The sequence below is a fragment of the Balaenoptera physalus genome (genome assembly GCF_965194825.1).
Source record: "Balaenoptera physalus genome assembly, chromosome: X".
Classification (NCBI taxonomy): Eukaryota; Metazoa; Chordata; class Mammalia; order Artiodactyla; family Balaenopteridae; genus Balaenoptera; species Balaenoptera physalus.
The window spans coordinates 78,568,036-78,590,069 of NC_138903.1; the positions used below are offsets into that span (position 1 = coordinate 78,568,036).

Consider the following 22,034-nt stretch of genomic DNA (forward strand, 5'->3'; position numbering starts at 1 on the left):
TTTCTGACAGGAGTGAGGTGATAGCTCATTGTGGTTTCCATTTTCGCTTTTTCATTTCAAAAATTGATTTTCATTTTCCTGAGGATGAGTGATGTTGAGCATCTTTTTATGTGTCTGTTGGCCATCTTCATGTCATCCTTGGAAAAAATGTCTATTCAGTTCCTCTATCTATTTTTTAATTAGATTTTGTTTAATATTGAGTTGTCTGAGCTCTTTATACATTTTCAGTATTAACACTTTATCTAATGTATCTTTTAAAATATCTTCTCCCATTTAGTAGGTTGCTGTTTTGTTGATGGTTTCCTTTGTTGTGCAGAGAATTTTGAATTTGATGGAGTCCCATTTGTTTATTTTTGCTTTTGTTTACCTTGCTTGAGGAGATATATCCAAAAAAATTGCTAAGAATTATACCAACTTTATACTACTTATATTTTTTTCTAGGAGTTTTATGGTTTCAGGTCTTACATTTAAGTCTTTAATCCATTTTGAGTTTGTGTGTGTGTGTGTGTGTGTGTGTGTGTGTGGTGTATAAAAATCATGTAATTTCATTCTTTTGTATGTAGCTGCCTGGCTTTCCCCACATTATTTATGATTGAGTTATTGATTTTGAATCTTTGTTCTTTTTAAATGTAGGCAATTATTATCTCTATAAATTGCCCCATAAACACTGATTTAGCTGTTTGAAATAAATTTTCATACATTATGTGTTTGTTTTCATTCAACTCAAAGTATTTTCTAATTTCCTTGTGATTTATTCTTTGACTAGTTAGTAATCTAGAATTCTATTGTTTAATTTGCACATATTTTAAAATATTTCCCTCATTCCTTCTATTCTTTATTTCTAATTTTATACCATTGCAGTTGGAGGACATACTTGGTACAATTTCAGTACTTTCAATTGATTCAAACTTGTTTTATGTCCTAACATATGGTTTATTTTGGAGAGCTTTCTATGTGCATTTGAGAAGAATGTGTCATCTGTTGTTGTGGGGTATATTTCAGTTACAGTTAGTTTATAGTATTATAAAGTCCTTTATAACTTTTTTGATCATCTGTCTAACTGTTCTTTTATAGAAATCAGGGAACAGAAATCACCAAATATTATTCCTTAATTGTCTATTTCGCCCTTCAATTTTGTCACTTTTTTTGAGGCACCATAGTTAGGTGCCTATTTGTTTATAATTGTTCTCTCTTCTTGAAAGATTGCTTCTTTTCCAATATAAAATGTCCTGTATCTCACGTAACAGTTTTAAAAGCTCTTCTTGGAGCCCCCTCCTTTGCTGATCTCAATATTCTACCTTTGTCTTTGAATTTGATAGCTGGTTTATGATGTGTCTAGACATGAATCTCTTTCAGTTTATCCTCTTTGGATTTCTTTGTACTTCTTGGATGTTTAAATTAATGTTTTCCATCAAATTTGGGAAGTTTTTATCCAGTATTTTTTCAAATACTCTTTATTTTTTATATAAATATTTTATTTTATTTATTTTTAAATTTTTATTTTATACTGGATCATCGTTGATTAACAATGTTGTGTTAGTTTCAGGTGTACAGCAAAGTGATTCAGTTATACATACAATTCTTTTTTGAAATTTTTTCCCATTTTGGTTATTACAGAATACTAAGCAGAGTTCCCTGTGATATACAATAGATCCTTGTTGGTTTTCTATTTTAAATATAGTAGTGTGTACATGTCAACCTCATCAAATACTCTTTCTACTCTCTTTTCCTTCTATTCTCCTACTGACACTCCCATTATGTACATGGTAGTACACTTGATTATTTCACAAATGTTTCTGAGGCTTATTTCACTTAATCATTTTTTTAATCAAATATCTTTTTTATTGAATTTTCTTTTTTGTGCATTGAATAGAATTAGAACAATTTTTTTCAATGTAGTTAGCCTTTGGTGTTAAAACAGTAAGTCTTTCTTTTGTTTTTCTTTTTTTCTTTTCCTCCAGTTTTATTTAGAAATAATTGACATCCATCACTGTATAATTTAAAGACTACAGCATGGTAGTTTGAGTCACATATATTATGAAATAATTACTGTAATAGGTTTAGTTAATACCCATTATCTCATATAAATACAACAAGAAGAAAAGAAAAAAATTCTCCTTTTGATGAGACCTCAATATTTAGTCTCTTAACAATTTTCCTATAAATCATACAACAGTATTAACTATAGTCATCATGTTGTACAGTATATCCCTAATACTTATTTATCTTATAACTGGAAGTTTGTATATTTTGACCACCTTCCTCCAATTCTCCCTCCCCCCATCTCCTATCTCTGGCAACCACAAATATGATCTCTTTCCTATGAGTATTTTTTTTTCCAGATTGCACATATGAATGAAATCATACAGTTTTTGTCTTTCTCTGACTTATTTCACTTAGCGTAATGACTTCAAGGTCCATCTATGATGTTGCAAATGGTAGAATTTCCTTACTTTTATGAGAAAATAATATTCCCTTTTATATATTTATGCCACAACTTCTTCATTCATTCATCCATCAATGGACGTGTAGGTTGTTTCCATGTCTCAAAATAATAAATATATGCTCTATGAACATGGGGATGCAGACATCTTTCAGAGTTAGTGTTTTTCTTTCATTTGGTTATATTCCCAGAGGTGGAATTGTGGAATATATAGAAGATCTATTTTTAATTTTTTGAGGAACCTTTGTATTATTTTCCATAGTGGCTGTCACCACTTACAACAGTTTATCTTGTCAAATATTAGTTGACTATATATGCTTGGATTTTTTATGGGCTCTCAATTCTGTTCCATTCGTATATTTGTCTGTTTTTATGCCAGTACCATATTGTTTTAATTACTATAGATTTATGGTATAGCTTGAAATCAGGAAGTGTGATGCCTCCTGCCTTGTTCTTCTTTCTCAGGATTCCTTTGGCTATTCAGGATTTTTTGTGGTTCCACAACATTTTTAAAGTTTTTATTTTATTTTATTTTTATAAAAAATGGCATTTGTACCTTGGTAGGGATAGCACTGAATCTATATATGGATTTTGGTATTATTAACTTTTTCACAAGAGTAATTCTTCCAATTCGTGAGCATGGGATACCCTTCAATTTATTTGTGTTTTCTTCACTTTCCTTCCTCATTATCTTCTAGTTTTCAGAGCAGAGATCTTTTATGTCCTTGGCTAAATTTATTCCTAACTATTTTATTGTTTTTGATGCAATTGTAAATGGTTCCAATATTTTTTTTCAGAAAATTTGTTGTTGCTGTATAGAAATACTATTGATTTTTTTTTCTGTTTTTTTAAATTAATTTTTATTTGAGTATAGTTGCTTTGCAATGTTGTTTAGTTTCTACTGTACAGCAAAGTGAATCAGCTATATGTATAAATATATCCCCTCTTTTTTGGATTTCCTTCCCATTTAGGTCACCACAGAGCACTGAGTAGATTTCCTTGAGCTATGCAGTATGTTCTCGTTAGTTATCTATGTTATACATAGTATTAACAGTGTATATATGTCAATCCCAATCTCCCAATTCATCCCACTCTCCCTTCTCCCTTGGTATCCATACGATTGTTCTTTACATCTGTGTCTCTATTTCTGCTTTGCAAATAAATCACCTATACGAATTTTTTAGATTCCACATATATGTGTTAATATACAATATTTGTTTTTCTCTTTCTGACTTACTTCACTCTATATGACAGTCTCTAGGTACATTCATGTCTCTACAAATGACCCAATTTTGTTCCTTTTTCTGGCTGAGCAATTTTCCATTGTATATATGTACCACATCTTCTTTATCCATTCTTCTCTTGTTGGATATTTAGGTGGCTTCCCTGTCCTGGCTATTGCAAATAGTGCTACAATGAACATTGGGGTGCATGTATCTTTTTGAATTATGATTTTCTCTGGGTATATGCCCAGTAGTGGGATTTCTGGGTCATATGGTAGTTCTATCTTTAGTTTTTTAAGGAACCTGCATATTGTTCTCCATAGTGGCTGTATCAATTTACATTCCCACCAACAGTGCAAGAGGGTTCCCTTTTCAGCACACCCTCTCCAGCATTTATAGTTTGTAGATTTTTGATGATGGCCATTCTGACTGGTGTGAGGTGATTACCTCATTGTAGTTTTGATTTGCATTTCTCTAGTAATAGTGATGTTTAGCATATTTTAATGTGTCTTTTGGCCATCTGCATGTCTTCTTTGGAGAAATGTCTATTTAGGTCTTCTGCCCATTTTTTGATTATGTTAATTTTTTATCCTGCAACTTTCTTGATTTTGTAGTTTAGTTCTAATAGATTTTGATTTTATGTGCATAAAATTATGTCATCTGCAAATAGAGACATTTATATTTATTCCTTTCCAATTCTGATATCTTTTATATCTTTTTTGTGCCTGATTGCTCAAGTTAGGACATTAAGCATTATGTTGAATAGATGTAGTGAGAATGGGCATGCCTCTTTTTTCTGATCTTAGGGAAAAACCTTTCAAAATTTTGCCATTGTGTATAATGTTAGCTGTGGGCTTGTCATATATGGCCTTTATTTATGTTGAGATATGTTTCTTCTATACCTAATTTAATTTTTGTTTGTTTGTTTTATTTTTATCATGAACAGAGGTTGAAATTTGCCAAATGCTTTTTCTGTGTCTATTGAGATGATAGTACTGTTCTTTTCTTTTATCCTATTAATGCAGTATATCACATGGATTGATTTACATATGTTGAATCATCCTTGCATCCCACAGATAAATTTCACTTGATTATGGTGAATGATCCTTTTAATGTACTGCTGAAATTTGTTTGCTAGTATTTTGTTAATAATTTTTGCATTTATATTTATCAGGGATATTAATCTGTAGTTTTCTAGTAGTGTCCTTATTTGGTATCAGGATGATATGGACCTTGTAAGATGAGTTTGAGAGTGTCCCTCTCTTCAATTTTTTGGAAACAGTTTGAGAAGAAATGACATTAATTCTTTAAATGTTTTGTAAAATCCACTATCTTTTCACTTAATATTTATTTATTTATTTATCTTTTCCTCAGACTGAACAATCTCATTTCATTTATCTGGAAGCTCACTGATCCTTTATTCTGTCTGCTCAAATTTGCTTTTGAGCCTCTCTAGTAATTTTTTTCTTATTTTAATTTCTGTAGTTTCGACTTCAGAATTTCTACTTGAAAAAATTTTCTCTATTTGTATTCTATCTTTGGTGAGAAATCATTCTAATACTTTTTCTTTAGCTTGTTAGACATATTTTCCTCTAGTGTTTAAACATGTTTAAGTATTCGATGTAAAGTCTTTGTCTAGTGTATCTAATGACTGGGTATTCTTGAGAACCTTTTTTTCCTTCTGTGTATGAGCCACACTTTCTCATTTCTTTGCCTGTAATTTTTGGTTGAAAACAGGTCATTTAAAATAATATAATATGGAAACTCTATAAATTATATTCTTCCTTCTCTCTAGGGTTTGGTGAAGCTGTAATTTATTGTTTTTGTTGCAGCTCCTGTTGTTTATTTCTTTGTGGTTTCCCTGAAATAATTGTTTAAGGTCTATAGTCTTTGTTGTATGTGACCACCAAAGTTTCTGATCAGGTAGCTTAGAGGTCAGCTAATAATTAAACAGATATTTTACTAAATGTCTGGAACTAATAAGTCTCCTAATCTTTTCCAAAGGGCTGTGTGTATATTGTGACATACCTTCAACATTCCACCAGGCAGTTGACTGCTCTGACTTCACCTTTACTTTCTGCTTGCACTGAGTCTAAAGTAAGCTAAAGTTGAAAGTTTAGGGCCCCTCTCAGTTCTTTTCTGTGCATGTGTACAGCCATATGTGTGTGTATGTGTTCTTCTAGATTCCCATGAACATGTCAGAGATTTTCAAAGACATTATGTGCATCTGATTAATCAGCTTTTCCTTTAAGTTTTTGGATTTATTCCTTCTTTTCCCTAACTATTATCTCCACTTTAGGTAGCTGCAATTTTCACTGATTGTTTTTGACAAATTCCTCTGGGGGGGGGATACTTTTCCCACTATGTGAGATCTGAGTCAAGTCAAATAGATAAAGATACTTTTGCATGCTCCAAAGCTTTTTGCTTTTTCCCGTGGCTGGTAGGCTGCTAGGCTAATTAGACTAGTTAGGCCACAACTATTTGTTGCTTGTTTACTTTTCAAGGCCCCCATGAAATTGGGGAAAGAGGGATGGGAAGAAGGTAAGTAAAAATGTCACAAAGCTTGCTCTGTTACTGAGATTCAACTATTTTTCTTGAAAAAATGTTCCTTGGATTCTGTTTTGGTTAATTATCCAGAATTCTGATAGTTGATTTTGATAATTTTTAGTGTTTACATTTTTTGTTTTGCTGTTGTTGTTGTTTTCCGAGGAGTTTTTTTAAAGGTCTTTACCATTTATGCAAATATCACTTCCTCAATATAAATTTTTGATTAAACTTGTCTGTGTCTTAAAAATAACCTGTTAGGGCTTTGATTTGAAATTCACTAAATCTATAAATCATTTAGTATAGAACTGATATCTTGGTTTTTTTTAAAAATTTTTTTTATTTTTTTAATTTTTTTAATGCTATTCTTGTCTGCTTACATTCTTTTTATGTATGTATGTATGTATGTATGGTTGTGTTGGGTCTTTGTTTCTGTGCTAGGGCTTTCTCTAGTTGTGGCAAGTGGGGGCCACTCTTCATCGTGGTGCGCGGGCCTCTCACTATCACGGCCTCTCGTTGCCGAGCACAGGCTCCAGACGCGCGGGCTCAGTAATTGTGGCTCACGGGCCGAGTTGCTCCGCAGCATGTGGGATCTTCCCAGACGAGGGCTCGAACCCGCATCCCCTGCATTGGCAGGCAGATTCTCAACCACTGCGCCACCAGGGAAACCCTAGAACTGATATCTTTAACATGTTGAGTCTTTCCATTTATAAGTGTGATGTCACACCATTTATTTAGTTCTTTGATTTCTTTTATCAGCACTTTGTAATTATTGGCATACAGACTTTCTACATGTTTTGGTGTGTACACCCAAGTATTTGATTTTCTTTAGATATATTGTAAATTATATTATACTTTTTGAATTGAGATGTAGTTGATGTACAATGATATTGTACTTTTCATGATGGTTTCTACAGGTTCATTGTTGGTACATATAAGTGCAATTAGTTTTGGTGGGATGATTGTGTATCCTGTAAACTTGATGAACTCAATTATTAGTTATAGTCGTTCCCTTTTTTTTTTTGTAGATTCACTAGGATTTCCTATATAGACAATCATGTCTCTGCACATAGAGTTTTATTTCTTCCTTACCAATCTATATACCTATTATTCCTATTTTTTCCTTATTCATTGCTAAGAGGTTCAATACTATGTTGAATAAGAGTTGTGAGAATGCCTCATTCCTGAAAGTATTCAGTCTTTCACAATTAAGTATGATGTTAATGCTAATAATGTATGTTATAATGTATGCTGTTAAGATGTTAACTTTTTCAGATGCTCTTTGTCAAGATATGAAACTTCCATTCAAATTCTAACTTGTAGAGGTAATTTTTTTTCCATGAATGTTATTGAATTATGTGAAATCCTTTTTCTCTATCAATTGATATAATCACATGAGTTTTCTTTTTTAGCCTGTTGATATGATTGATTATATAGTTTGATTCTCAAATGTTCAACCAACTTACTTAACCAGAATAAATCACACTTGGTCATAGTGTATAATTCTTTTTGTGTTGATGTGTTCAATTTGCTAATAATTTGTTAAGAATTTTCTGTCTATATTTATGATACATGTTAATCTGTAGTTTTGGACTTTAACGATGTCTTTTAGGGTTTGGGTATCAACATAAGACTGACTTCCTAAAATAAATAGGGAAGTGTCTCTTTCTATTTTATGGAACAGATTATGTAAAGTTGGAATTAATTTTCCTATATGCTTTGCAGAAGTATTTGAAATAGTAAAATCATTTGTACCTGAAGATGACATTTTAAATAACATTTTACTTATTAGTTTAATTTCTCTAATGGTTATAGAACTAATATTGTTATCTATTTTATCTTGGTAGGGTTTTGGTAATTGTGGTTTTCTTGAACTTGGTTCATTTTTCTAATTTTTTTTAGTATTTTAAAATTATTGTTTATTCAACTGCAGGCTTTGTTGTATTTCTGTTTCATTCGTGATAATGGTAGTTTACATCTTCTCTGTTTATTTTTGTCAATCTATCTAGAAATTTGCCAATTTTGCTAATTTTTGAAAGACCTATTTTTAAATTAATTTTCTTTGTTTTCTTGTTTTTAATTTCCTTGATTTCTGCTCTTATGTTTATTATTTCCTTCCCTCTGGTTTCACTGGTGTTATTTTGCTCTCCATTTTTTTACTTTCTTGAGGTAGGAATTTTGACTATTGATTTGATATCTTTCCTCTTTTCTAGTTGTGGTATAAGAGACATATTTGGTATTTGCCTATGGTTTCTTGCACAGAACTCCTAAAGCCCTTCAATTTTCCTGAATGATAGTAGTGTCTTTGTTATCAATAATGAGCCCTTTTAGATCACACCTGAGTTTACGCTAACAAGGTGACTTAGGGTGGGACCCCCTAGATAGCCTCAGGGTGGAGCTGGTCACCAGAAAGGGCAAATAGTTAGAGTTGGAATGTCCAGTTTCATTCACTGACCTTTGTTCAGGAAAGTGGGAGAGGGGAAGGCTGGAGATTAAGCTCCATAAAAACACTTGAATGAGATAATTTGGTGACCTTTTGGGTTGGTGAATATATCACCATGCTCAGAAGATGTCATGTCCAGAGAGAATATGGAAGCTGCATACACTCCTTCACTTCCAATTCTTTGCCTTGTGTATCTCTTCCTGTTCTCTTCAGGCTGTTCCTGAGTTGTAGCCTTTTAAATAAGCTGGTAAATTTAAGTATTTTCCTGAATTCTGTGAGCCATTCTAGTAAATGATCAAACCTAGGAGGAAGGGTAATGGAAACCCCCAATTTACAGCCAGCCAGTCAGAAGTACCAATGACAACCTGGGACTTGTGACTTGGCATCAAAAGTGGGAACAGTCTTGAGCCCTTGACCTCTAGGGTCTATCCTAACTCCTGGTACAGTCATCCCTTGGTATCCATGGGGGATTGTTTCAAATAGCCCAGGATACCAAAACCCACAGATGCTCAGTCCCTTATATAAAATGGCATAAAACAATGAATACAGTTTTTCCTCCGTATAATGGATTTCACATCTTCAGATTCAACTAACTATGGATGGAAATACTGTGAGCTGACTGTAGTTAGTGACAGGAGTAAATGGACTTGTAGGACATCAAGTTACTGTCCTCAGAGAATTGGTTGCTGGTGCTGGAAAACACCCCACTAAGCAGTTAATGAGATAAATTTGTCTCTCAGCACAGATTTAGCTATATCAGACATGTTTTGATATGTTGTACTTTCATTTAAATCACTTTCATATATGTTTTCCATTTTCTTTGAGACAATTTTTGACAAATGAATTATTTAAAAATATGTTATTTAATGTCAGAGTGTTTAAATTTTTCTGTTGTCTTTTTGGTAATATTTTGTAGTTTGATTCCATTATGGTCAAAGAATATAATATGCTTTAACTTGTAAAAAAAATTGTTGACTTCAGCTTTACACCCCAGGGTATGTTCTGTGTTGGTGAATGCTTCATGGTCACTTGAAAATATGTTTATTCTGATATTGGTGGATAGAGTGTTATACGTATATTCCTCTTTCTCTTTAAATCTTCCTATGTCATTAAATTTGAGTTGAGTTTTTTTTTTTTTATAAAACTCTCTAAGTATTTCATTTTTTTTACTCTGACAAAAAAGCTCTTTAAAAAATTTTTTAGAACAGTTTTAAGTGTAGAGAAAAATTGAGCAGATAGTAAATAGAATTCCCATATATATCATGTCCAATTTCCCTATTATTAATATCTTACTTCAGTATAATATACTTGTTAAAATAAATGAGCCAGTAGTTTATTTAAATTTTCTTTGTTTTATCTAACATCTTTTTTTGTGTGTGTTCCAGGATCCCATCCAAGATATCACATTACATTTATTTGACATGTCTCTTTAAGTAACCTGTGCCTATGGCAGTTCCTCAGGTTTTCTGTGTTTTTGAGGACCTTGACGGTTTTGAGAATTATTGGTCAGGTATTTTGAAGGATGTTTCATTATTGGAATTTGTTTTATTTTATTTTTTAAAATCATGTTGAAATTAGGATTATGGGCTATTCAAGTCCACAGAGGTTAAGTTGTATTTTCACCACATTGTATCAAGGGTACATACATCATTACAATTATTATGCCTATTGATGCTGACCTCAATCATCTGGGTGAGGTAATATTGGCCAGGTTGCTCCACTAGTAAAACTACTCTTGTTTCCCACTTTTTCATACTCTTTTTTCCCTTTTCCTCTTTGGAAGGAAGTCACTCTGTGTAGCCCACACTTAAAGGGTGGGAAGTTATACTCCTCCTCCTTGAGTGTGTAATATTTACATAAATTATTTTAATATTTTCTGAATGGGAGATTTGTCTCTGCCCCCATTTATTAATTTATTCAATCAATTATTCAAATAAGTATGAACACTTAAATATTTATCTTGTGTCATTGCCTCTAGGCCTTTTTAGGTGACAGAGCAAGAAAATATATGTGTGTATACTAACTCAAATATACTCCTATCTATAAATATGTCTCTATGTAACCATCTGTATCTATAGTAAGCTAAACATGAGTTCATACTGATATTTCCAATTCTAATCCATTACCAAATGGATCATTCTAGCTTACTCTCCTTGCTTATCTGTAAACTCTCACTTCAATGGTGAAAAACCTAGTTTCAACATTCAGATATCCATTTATTTAATGGTTATATATATTCAAATTTTGACATTAATATCAATATCAAAATTATTAACATGTACTCATGAACACAACATTATAACTAGAGTACAGGGTTTATGTGAAGTACCTTTTTTAAAATTTTTTATTTTGGTAAAATGCATGTAACAAATAATTTGCCATTTTAATTTTAACCATTTTTAAGTGTTCAATTCAGTGACGTTAATTACATTTTTATTTTGTGCAACTAATGTCTCTATCTATATCAAAAGTATTTTCATGACCTCAAATAGAAACTTTGTACCTATTAAACAATAATTCCCCATTGTCTCCACCCAGAAGCTCCTGGAAATGACTATTCTACTTTTAGCCTCTATAAAATTACCTATTCTGTATATTTTATTTAAGTGGAATTATAGAATATCTGTCCTTTTGTGTCTGGCTTATTTAACTTGTTATGATCTCCATGTTGTACCATGTACCAGGACTTCATTCCTTTTTATGGTTGAACAATATTCCATTATTTGTATATACTATATTTTGTTTATCTATTCATCTATTGATGGATACTTGAGTTGTTTCCACCTTTTGGTTATTGTGAATAATGCTGCAATAAACATAGGCATACAAGTATTTGAGTACCTACTTTCAATTTTGAGTATATACTTAGAAGTAGAATGTTGAATCATATGGCAATTCTATGTTTAATTTTTTGAGGAATCATCATACTATTTTCCACAGTGGCTGCACACTTTACAGTCCGAACAGCAATGCACAGGGTGCAAGTTCACCACATCTTCACCAATACTATATTTTCTTTCTTTATTATTATATGTATTTAATAATAGCTTTATTAATGGGTGTGAAGTGGTATCTCATTGTGGTTTTGATTGCATTTTCCTAATAATTAGTGATCTTGAGCATTTTTTCATACGCTTATGGGCCTTCTGTATATCTTCTTTGGAGAAATGCCTCCTCAAGTCCTTTGCCTATTTTTGAATTAGGTTGTTTGCTGTTGAGTTGTGAGATTTCTTGACACATTTTGGATATTAATCATATTGGATATATCATTTGCAAATATTTTCTCCCATTCTTATGATTTTTAGTCTTTTGATGTCATTTGATGTACAGTAGTTTTTAATTTTAATGAAGCCCAATTTATTTTTCTTTTGTTTTCTGTGCTTTTGTTGACATATCCAAGACATCATTGCCAAATCCAATGTTATAAAGCTTTTTTTCTCTATATTTTCTTCTAATAGTTTTAGCTGTTACATTTAGATCTTTGATCCACTTTGAGTTATTTTTTGCATATGTATGTTTTGTAAGGGTCCAATTTTATTCTTTTGCATGTGACTATCCAGTATTCCCAGCACTATTTGTTGAAAAGACTGTCCTTTTCCCATTGAATGGTCTTGGAAATATTGTCAAAAGTAATTTGACAATACAGGTGGGGTTTATTTGGGATATCTCTATTCTGTTCCACTGGTCTATATGCCTGTTTTTATGCTAGTACCACACTATTTGATTACTGTAGTTTTAAAATTGGAAAACACTAGTTTTCAAACTTTGCTCTTTTTTTTTTTCAAGATTGTTTTGCTTATCCCAAGTCCTTTGAGTTTGCATGTGAATTTTACAATCATATTTTCCTTTTTCTGCAAAAAAAAAAAATATATTGGGAATTTGATAGGAATTGTATTGAGTCTCTCTATATTGCTTTGGGCAGTACTGACATGTTAACAACATTGTCTTCCAATCCATGATCACGGAATTTCTTTCCATTTATTTTTGTCTTTTTACATGTATTTCAGCAGTGTTTTGTAGTTTTCTTTTTTTTTTTTTCCTAGGAGGAGGTATTTTTATTGTAATTTTATTTATTTATTTATTTATTTAACATCTTTATTGGAGTATAATTGCTTTACAATGGCGTGTTAGTTTCTGCTTTATAATAAAGTGAATCAGTTATACATATACATATGTTCCCATATCTCTTCCCTCTTGCATCTCCCTCCCTCCCACCCTCCCTATCCCACCTCTCTAGGTGGTCACAAAGCACCGAGCTGATCTCCCTGTGCTATGTGGCTGCTTCCCACTAGCTATCTATTTTATGTTTGGTAGTATATATATGTCCATGCCACTCTCTCACTTTGTCACAGCTTACCCTTCCCCCTCCCCATATCCTCAAGTCTATTCTCTAGTAGGTCTGTGTCTTTATTCCCATCTTACCACTAGGTTCTTCATGACCTTTTTTTTTTCCCTTAGATTCCATATGTATGTGTTAGCATACTGTATTTGTTTTTCTCTTTCTGGCTTACTTCACTCTGTATGACAGACTCTAACTCCATCCACCTCACTACAAATAACTCCATTTCGTTTCTTTTTATGGTTGAGTAATATTCCATTGTATTTTGTAGTTTTCAATGTTTAAGTATTTTGTCTCCTTGCTTAAGTTTATTCCTAAGAATTTTATTATGTTTGATGCTATTGTTTTCTTTTCTGACTGTTGATTGTCAGTATGTAGAAACAGAACTTATTTTTGTTTTGTTTTGTCTATTTCTTGAGTTTCTTATTTTCGTATTCTTGGGTTTTAAAAGTTATATATTTTTATAACTTCTATTTCTTTGCAGATATTTTCTACTTTTTGGGTTTGTTTAAAGATAATTTTTCATTGATTATTGAAGCATTTTTATGATGACTGTTTTAAAATCTTTGTCATATAACTTTAATACTTGATTCATCTCAATATTGGTGTCAGTTGCTTGTCTTTTCTCATTAAAATTATGATTTTCTTGGTATGACAATTTTTTTCAGTTGTGTCCTGGACATTTTACCTATTATGAAAAAAGCCTCTGGTTCTTATTTAAGTTTCAATTCCAGCAAACAGTTATCTTGTTTACATTTAGCATAAAGGCCCTAGCTTATATTTGTAAGCTATAGTTCCAGTGACAGCATAATTTTCAGAAATTTTCTGTGTTATTTTGGCCTGTTTGATTTATCTGATGCTATTCTGGCTCTTCATGGTCCTTGCTGGTGTTGGCTGAGAGAGCTGAAGGGGTTCCCCAGCCTGGGCTACTTCAGAATCTTTTGGTGTGGGAAGGAAGTCTGCAGTTTTTCAGGACAAAGGGACTCCTCTGGTTAGTACTTTGTTGTGGTGGAATCACCTATAGGAAAGGAAAAAAAATATTTGACACTCTTAGGGTCCTTGGTGAGCTCTGAAAATGAAACTGACAGAGTGATTGACAGGAGAAAAGCACACAAATTTATGTTTTGCTTGACAAGGGAGCCTTAAGGAAATGATGACAATTAAACAATTGAAGAAGAAACAATTAAACCTGAGTATTTTTATGCTAGATTTGATGAAAAGTATATAATTATGGAGATATGTTATTGGGTAAGGAGTATTAGGTCAGTATAGCAAACTGAGAGAAACTTAGCAAGTTTCTCAACAAGTTTGTTCAGATTCTTCTCATTGTTGCTCTGTCATTAGAGATGATGACTTTCGTCTGATGTGAACAAAGAGCAATTCCTAGGTTGGATGCTTGTTGCAGCAGGTAAGCTTCTAATGTAGCCCACCATCTACCTTAGTGTCTCTGTGTGAGGGGAGGGGAGACTCAGGCTTATGGGGAGAAGGAAGCTTCCAGAGCTAGCTGTTTGCTATAATATAATCTGTCTTAAAAATGTCACCCTGCCACTCCAATATTTCTGTGTTGTGGAGAGGAGTGTCAGGTGCATAGTGACCAAGAGCCTGCCAGGGCCAGGCCACTCATTTTGTCTAGGTCTCTAATGCTACATTATTCTTCCTGTCCACAGATACCAAACCATTACTCCTTCTCTTTACTGTTACCAACCGGGGTTCTTGGCTTCCTTAATCAATAGAAATTGATAAGAGGCTAGACAAGAAATTCAGGCAAGGCTTTATTGGGTCTCCTGCTGCAGCAGAAGGGAGTGAAAACAAGTAATAATTTCCCTTGCTCGCTCCCCAATGAGGAGCAAACTGGTTCCCTATATTGGATGAGGGTAGGGGTGGGTCCAGGGGTTGAGCTGGAGGGGTGGTTTAGGTGGTTTGCCCACTCCCTTGGTGGTGTAGTGTACAGGGTGCATGCACATTACGCTGCTTTTGCTCCTGGTACACTGTTTTTGCTCTTGGCTCCTCAGAAGTGGCAGTTGGGTTTTAGGTCTTTTGTATCTTGTGGTTCATAATTTGCCCTAACTGCACATGCATGCAGTTATTTTTAGTCACTTATAGTTTCTTTGTATTTTGCTGCTGAAGGAGATTTTTGTCCAGGTGCAAACATTGCAGCAAAGGGTCCCAGGTTCCGGGTCCCAGCCTATCTCATTACTACATTTTGGAGTCATTTTTTCTTTCTTATTACATTATTTCTAGAGTTTATAGCTGTACTTATGGAAAAAAGCATGAAGAAATGAATCAAAATCATCTTGTCTGGACCAGAATTATACCTTGTACCAATATTCAATATTTTTTCCAGTGGGCAAAACAGTCTTAATAATTTAATTTTTCTTAACATATATAGAATGCTGCTGCCTGAAAAGCAGGAAACACATAACAGAAAATTCAGCTTTAGGGCCTCCATCAAAAACACTTTCTTCTCAACATTATACATGAGAAATCCTCCCATTCCTGCTTGTTGTGGAGAAAGATTAATTCTTTCACCTTCTTCTTAGTTCATTGAGTGTTTCACTACTGAGAGAGACAAGAGCCTGAACTAGCATTTTCCAAACTTTCTTCCACAGAACACAGATTTGTGAAATATTAATGGGTAATATAGGTATAAACACAAGAGTATATGGTCACATAAGTTTAGTAAATAATAGTCTAAACAAAGTTAAATATTTTCAAACAAATTTAAAGCCTATTTTCAGAGGCTTTATTGAGGGTCTCCAAGGAAGCTGGGGTGTGGAAAACAAGTTAAAAAGTTGTTTTCTCTAAAAGGATTCTATTTTAAAATAAGATCTGGAAAATTTGCCTGTAGCATTTTAATTTGTTTAACACAGCATTTACAAAGCTTAATTGAGTATAGAATGCCCCTTACCACACATAATTTTTTTCTACTACGAACAACTCTTAGTACTTTTTATTTTTTTATATTTTTAAAAATTTATTTATTTATTTTTGGCTGCATTGTGTCTTCGTTGCTGTGCACGGGCCTTCTCTAGTTGCAGCAAGCGGGGGCTACTCTTTGTTGCGGTGCATGGGCTTCTCACTGCAGTGGCTTCTCTTGTTGTGGAGCATGGGCTCTAGGTGCACAGCCTTCAGTAGTTGTGGCATGTGGGCTACGTAGTTGTGGCACACGGGCTTAGTTGCTCCATGGCACGTGGGATCTTCCCGGATCATGGCTCAAACCCATGCCCCCTGCATTGGCAGGCAGATTCTTAACCACTGCACCACCAGGGAAGTCCCCTTAGTACTTTTTAGAAACACATATAGACTGGAGAAAAGTGACTTAGGAATTAATTAACAAAAGTACTTTAATGATCACTGTTTCTCAGAAATGAGAATTGTTACTGACAGAAGATTATTTGTTGATTTTGTTTATAAAATAACCACTTACAAATGTTACTGATCTGTTTGCCACAGAACATTTCATTTCTACATTAATATTTCCATATCAATTGATCCTAATGTGTAATAACACAAAGGTTAAAAAAACATTCAGTGAAATGGGACAGTTCTCATTCTACTCTGAGCAACAAATTGGGGTTATCAATCAACACTCAAAAGTCTAAATCTAAAACCAGAATGTGGCGTTTGGTTCAAATACCATTGTGTTTGACAAAAAGTGAGTCAAGGGTAGAAAGGGTCAGAAATTGGAATAGTGCAGAGTAAAACCAAAGTTTGGGACAAATGCAAACACTGATGTCAATGGATATCTTTAAGGTTTAAATTATAAAATCAAGTAACATTGGTGAGAAACTGAAGATATACTTGTCATCAACACTGGTGCTTTTTAAAAATTATTGTTTTATGTTTATTTTAAAGAATCATTTTTATTGAGGTATAATATGCATATAGGAAAGTGCACAATTCCTTAACCCTAACACACCCATGTAAAGAAATATGATGTTTTTGGGAACCTAGAAACTTCCACCTTCCTCCCCCAAATTTAAACTTTCCAGTTTTCTAGCACCATAAATTATTTGTGACTGTTTTATATTTTATTTAGGTGGAACCAAACAGTATGAATTGTTTTACCTATTTCATTTCTACAACATTATGTTTGTGGGTTTCATCATATTCTGTTTAGCAGTTGTTTAATATTTGCTGATTATATTTCATTGTATAAATATACCAAAATATAATTTACCCATTCTGTTGTTACAGATTTTTGCTGTTACAGACTTTTACAAATATTGCTCCCTTGAATGTTCTTATATCCATCTTTTGATGAACATGCATAGCACGCTAAAGTTGGCTATATAGTTAGGAGTGGAAATAATAAATAATGTGTGCACAATTATGTTCAACTATCAAAGATACTGCCGATTTTTCAAATGAATAAACCAAATCTACTCTCATCATCCATGTGTTTGAGTTTCTATTTTTTATTTGATATTTTCTGTTTTTGTTTTTTTTTACTTTTATGGTGGGTATATAATGATATCACATTGTGGTTTTAATTTGTATTCCTTTGAGTAATAATGAGATAGAGTATCTTTTCATATATTTAGTGGTCGTATGATTATGTTCATGGCTTTTCCAAATGTTTTATTGTCACCTGACTTTATCTAATTTGTAAGTGGACTTTTTTTTTTCTTTTTTTACTTTTTACTGTGAAAAATTTCAAGCAAATGAAAAAATTATGATAGATCTAATATACCTATCACCCAGTTGTGCTAATTATCAACATCAGGCCAATCATTTCATTTATTTCCCCATCTACCCCTTTTCCAAATATTACTTGGAAGCAAATCCCAGATATTGTATTATTTCATATGTAAATATTTCAGTATGTATCAACATAAGGAATCCTTTATAAAAATATAACACATTAGCGTACCAAAAATAACAATAATCTTAATATAATTAAATATTTACATTTCACACTTCTTGTATAGCCATATACTTTAAAAAATTAGACTTTAGAGTACATTTAGGTTTACAAAAGATTTGAGAAGAAAGTAGGGGGAGTTTCTGTATACCCTTTCTCCTCCCAAACACAGTCTCTACTATATTAATATTTTGCATTAATGTGATTCATTTGTTACAAATATTGAGCCAATTATGATATATTATTATTAACTAAATTCTACAGTTTATTGTAGGATCCACTCTTTGTGTTGTACAAATGCATAATGTCAAGTATCCACGTTTATGGTATCCTGAGGATTAGTTTCACTACCTTTAAAATCCCCTGTGCTCTACCTATTTATTCCTCCCATCCTGAAACACCACCTAAAACCTGGCTACCACTGATCTATTTACCTCCTCTAGAGTTTTGCCTTTTCAAAATGTCATATCTTTGTAATCATACAGCCTTTGTAAACTATCTTCTTTCATTTAGCAATATACACTTAAGGTTTCTCCATGTCTTTTGAGCCTGATAGCTCAATTCCTTGTATTGCTGAATAATGAGTCATTGTCTATATGTACTACAATTTGTTTATCCATTACCTAGTGAAGGACATCTTAGTTGCTTCCAAGTTTTGGCCATTATGTTGCCATAGATATTTGTGTACACGTTTTTGTGTGGAAATAAAAGTTCAACTCATTTGGGTAAATATCTAGAAGCGTGAATGATGCGTTGTGTTTTAAGATTTTGTAAGAAGCATCAAACTGTCTTCCAAAGTGGCTGTACCCTTTTGCATTCCTACAAACAATGAATGAGACTTCCTATTGCTCCACATCTTTGCCAGTATTTGGTATTGTCACTGTTTCAGATTTTAGCTACTCTAATAGGAGTTATAGTTGTATCTCTGTTTTAATTTGCAATTTCCTAATGACAAATGATGTTTAGCAACTTTTCATATGCTTATTTGCCATCTGTATATCTTCCTTGTTGAGATGTCTGTCAAGGTCTGGGCCCCCCCTTTTCTATTGGATTGTGTGTTTTCTTATTACTGAACTTTAAGTGTTCTTTGTATACTTTGGATAACCCTCCTTTATTAGATATGTGATTTGCAAATATGTTCTCCCATTCTGTAGCTTACCTTTTGATACCTTTCACAGTGCAGAAGTTCCTAATTTTAATGAAGTCAAATGTATCTATTTTTCTTTCATTGATCTTGTATTTGGTTAACTGCCTAAAACCTCATTGTAAAACACATGGTAATCAAAATTTTCTCTCATGTTCTAGAAATTTTATATTTTTGCATTTTACATATAAATCTGTAATCCAATTTGAACTAATTTTTGTGAAGAGTGTAAAGGTCTGTGTCTAGGGCTGTATCTAGATTTTTTTTTTTAAAGAGTGGATGTCCAGCTGTTCCAGAAACATTTGTTGGGGAAAGAATATAATTTCTTTATTGGATTGTCTTTGCTCCATTGTCAATAATCATTTGAATACATTTATATAGACCTCTTGCTGACCTCTATATTCTTTTCCATTAATCTGTTTGTGTATTCTTTCACTAATACCACACTACTTAGATTACTGTATCATTACTGAAGTCTAGAAGTTAGGTAGTATAGATACTCTGACTTTGTTGTTATTCAATGTTATCTTGGACATTCTGGGTCTCTTGCCTTTCCATATATACTTCCGAATTAGTTTGTCAATATCCACAAAGTAACTTGCTGGAATTCTGATTAAAATTACACTGAATCTATAGATCAAGTGGAGAAGAACTAATGTCTATCAGTATTAAAACTTTCTTTTCATGAACATGATATATCAGTCCATTTATTTAGATCTTCTTTGATGTCTATCATCAGAATTTTCTAGTTTTTCTCACCAAGATCTTGTACGTATTTTGTCATATTTACACTTTTTTGTTTCTGGTGGGAATGTAAATGGTATTGTGTTTTAATTTTAAATTCCAATTATTTATGATTTTAATATAGGGCAGTGAGTGACTTTGGATATCAATCTTATATACTAGAATTTTGATGTAATCATTTATTAGTTTCAGGATTTTGTTGTTGATGTTGTTGCTAATTCTTTGGGATTTTCTAAATAGAATATCATGTCAACTTAGAATAAAGACAGCTTTACATATTTCTATCCAACCTACACACCCATTTTTTTTTATAAGTTTATTTATTTATTTATTTTTGGCTGTGTTGGGTCTTCGTTTCTGTGCGAGGGCTTTTGCTAGTTGCAGCAAGCGGGGGCCACTCTTCATCGCCATGCGCGGCCTCTCACTATCGCGGCCTCTCTTGTTGCGGAGCACAGGCTCCAGACGCGCAGGCTCAGTAGTTGTGGCTCACGGGCTTAGTTGCTCCGCGGCATGTGGGATCTTCCCAGACCAGGGCTCGAACCCGTGTCCCCTGCATTGGCAGGCAGATTCTCAACCACTGCGCTACCAGGGAAGCCCTACACACCCTTTATTTATTTATTTATTTTTGTCTAATGGCTTACATAAGAGTGCTAGTATGATGTTGAATAGAAGCAGGATGGGGTACACACTTGCATTGTTCCCAGTATTTGTCACCAATATGTATGATGTTAACTATAGGTTTTCTGCAAATGTTCTTTATCAAATTGAGGAAATTTCTTCTATTCATATTTTCTGGAGAATTTTTATCATGAATGGGTATTAGATTTTGTCAATTGCTTTTTTAAAATCTATTGATAACATCTATGATTTTTTTTCTGTAGTTTGATGATGTGACAGATTACACTAAATGATTTTTCAGATAATGAACAAGCCTTGCATACTGGGAATAAATCTCATTTGTTCACGGTATATATTTAGTTTTTATATTGTCAAATATGATTGGCTAATTTTTTAAAATATCTTTAGTAGAGTACAATTGCTTTACTTTGTTGTACTAGTTGCTGCTGTATAGCAAAGTGAATCAGCTATACGTATACATATATCCCCATATCCCCTCCCTCTTGAGTCTCCCTCCCACACTCCATATCCCACCCCTCTAGGTAGTCAAAAAGCACCGTGCTGATCTCCCTGTGCTACGTGGCTGCTTCCCACTAGCTACCTATTTTAGATTTGGTAGTGTATATATGTCAATGCCACTCTCTCACTGCGTCCCAGCTTAACCTTCACCCTCCCTGTATCCTCAAGTCCATTCTCTATGTCTGTGTCTTTATTCCTGTCCTGTCCTCAGGTTCTTCAGAACTAATTTTTTTCTTTTAGATTCCATATATATGTGTTAGCATACAGTATTTGTTTTTCTCTTTCTGGCTTACCTCACTCTGTATGACAGACTCTATGTCCATCCACCTCACTACAAATAACTCAATTTCACTTCTTTTTATGGCTGAGTAATATTCCATTGTATATACGCCATATCTTCTTTATCCATTCATCTGTTGATGGACACTCAGATTGCTTCCATGTCCTGGCTATTGTAGATAGTGCTGCAATGAATGTTGTGGTACATGACTCTTTTGGAATTATGGTTTTCTCAGGGTATATGCCCAGTAGTTGGATTGCTGGGTCATATGGTAGTTCTATTTTCAGTTTTTTAAGGAACTGCCATACTGTTCTCAATAGGGGCTGTTATCAATTTACATTCCCACCAACAGTGCAAGAGGGTTCCCTTTTCAGCACACCCTCTCCAGCATTTATTGTTTATAGATTTTTTGATGATGGCCATTCTGATGGGTGTGAGGTGATACGTCATTGCAGTTTTGATTTGCATTTCTCTAATTACCAGTGATGTTGAGCATCCTTTCATGTGTTTGTTGGCAATCTGTATATCTTCTTTGGAGAAATGTTTATTTAGGTCTTCTGCCCATTTTTGGATTGAGTTGTTTGTTTTTTTGATATTGAGCTACATGTGCTGCTTGTATATTTTATAGATTAATCCTTTGTCAGTTGCTTGGTTTGCAAATACTTTCTCCCATTCTGAGGGTTGTCTTTTGTCTTGTTTATGGTTTCCTTTGCTGTGTAAAAGCTTTTAAGTTTCATTAGGTCCCATTTGTTTATTTTTGCTTGTATTTCCATTTCTCTAGGAGCTGGGTCAAAAAGGATCTTGCTGTGATGTATGTCATAGAGTGTTCTGCCTAGGTTTTCCTCTAAGAGTTTTATAGTGTCTGGCTTTACA

At 33.3% G+C, this 22,034-nt stretch overlaps 1 long non-coding RNA gene across 1 annotated transcript in view; it reads left to right on the forward strand.

Annotated features, from left to right (window-relative positions):
- Window positions 1–514: 514 nt before the first annotated feature.
- Window positions 515–22,034, forward strand: part of LOC309653145 — an 823,893-nt gene continuing 802,373 nt past the window's right edge. The window contains exon 1 of the long non-coding RNA XR_014259017.1: window positions 515–6,694. This is a non-coding gene — a long non-coding RNA (uncharacterized lncRNA). The remainder of the gene's footprint in view (window positions 6,695–22,034) is intronic.